Source organism: Peromyscus maniculatus, chromosome 20 (genome assembly GCF_049852395.1).
Source record: "Peromyscus maniculatus bairdii isolate BWxNUB_F1_BW_parent chromosome 20, HU_Pman_BW_mat_3.1, whole genome shotgun sequence".
Taxonomy (NCBI): Eukaryota; Metazoa; Chordata; class Mammalia; order Rodentia; family Cricetidae; genus Peromyscus; species Peromyscus maniculatus.
Window position 1 is genome coordinate 48089525 of NC_134871.1, and position 1415 is coordinate 48090939.

Consider the following 1415-nt stretch of genomic DNA (forward strand, 5'->3'; position numbering starts at 1 on the left):
CCGTGCTCCCGGCCGCTCTCTCCGGGCCGGCCGCGCCTCCCCACCCCCCCACCCCACCCCGCTTCCTGTTTCCCGCCGGCTCTCCCGGCCTGTCCTGGCGGGGTCCCCGCGGCCCGCCCACACCTGCCCGGCCCCCGACGGGGCGGGGCCGCCACACGCACGCTCACACAACACACACACACCCCGCGCGCCCCCGCCGCACACACCTTGTCCCGGCCACGCGCCGCGCCGACAGCTGTCGGCACCCACCCCATCCCCGACGCCAGGGTGCAGCTGGCCACCCGGAGCCCTGGACACGACAAGTGTCCGCTGCGCTGGCCACACACGTCCTGCGGCAAACAGGTCACATTCACCCAGCGGGTTCTGGGTTCAGATCTCACACACAGGACCCTTTCACACTCACTTCAACCTGCATGGTGTATGTCCACTCTTCCTGGAGCCACATACCTGCGCATAACCCCCTTGTCTATTTCTCAGGAAATAGCTGTAAAGTGTGGGGACAGGGCCTCAGAAGTCGGCAGAACTTCCACACTTGTCCATTTTCTGGGATAATAGCCTTACAGTGTCGGGCGGGACTTCAACCAGGGACAGGACACTCACATGACTCCCCCTCCCCCAAACACCCTATGCCCAAACATTTGCAAGACCCTGATCTGCCGTGAGCCTCTGTAGTTCAGTGCTGGAATCATTGCATCCTGTTCCCAGCTGGGCCTCTTATCTGCCAGTGGCCTGGACAAGGGCTTGCCCCTCCCCAGTCTCAGTGTTCCCAAACACATTGCCAAGAGCTCAGGACAGCCTGTGTGGGCAGCTGCGGGGGGAGGGGGGTCATGGGCACCTTTCCAAAGATGGGAGTCAGTCCCTGCAGACATCCACACTGCACCTCCCTTCCTGGGTGAAGGTGATGGTACATGGGGACCAGGATGCTTGCATTTCTCAATGGCTGTTCCTCCAGACTGTGGTCCAAGAGGTGCCTGAGGAGGGCTTTGTGGTTAAAGATAAGCCGCCTCAAAACTCCCCTCCACCCTGGAGACTAGTGCTCACTCCCACAATAAGGTCTGTCTGCACTCACATGAAAAACTGCTCTCGGGGCACTGGAAAGTGCCCTCAGGGTAGGGGGGGAGCAGGGTTGAGAGGACACAGAAGGCGCTGGAAAGATGTATGAGTCCCCAAAACCCACCCATACCTTCTGAATTAGATGCATCGCTCGCCCAAGGAAACAAGGTTCAACCGCAGAGGCCCTGAACAAATAGTCCTGCCTTAAAGAAACTAGTTTACCTACATAACCTAGTTCCTCCCCAGCCTTAAGGAACCGCAGACTGTCCTTGACTTGGTTTTGTCTGGAGGATCACCTTTTCGCTTTCAGAAGAACGCCTTTAGAAGGACTGAATTCTAGTGCCAACCTACACATTAACAAA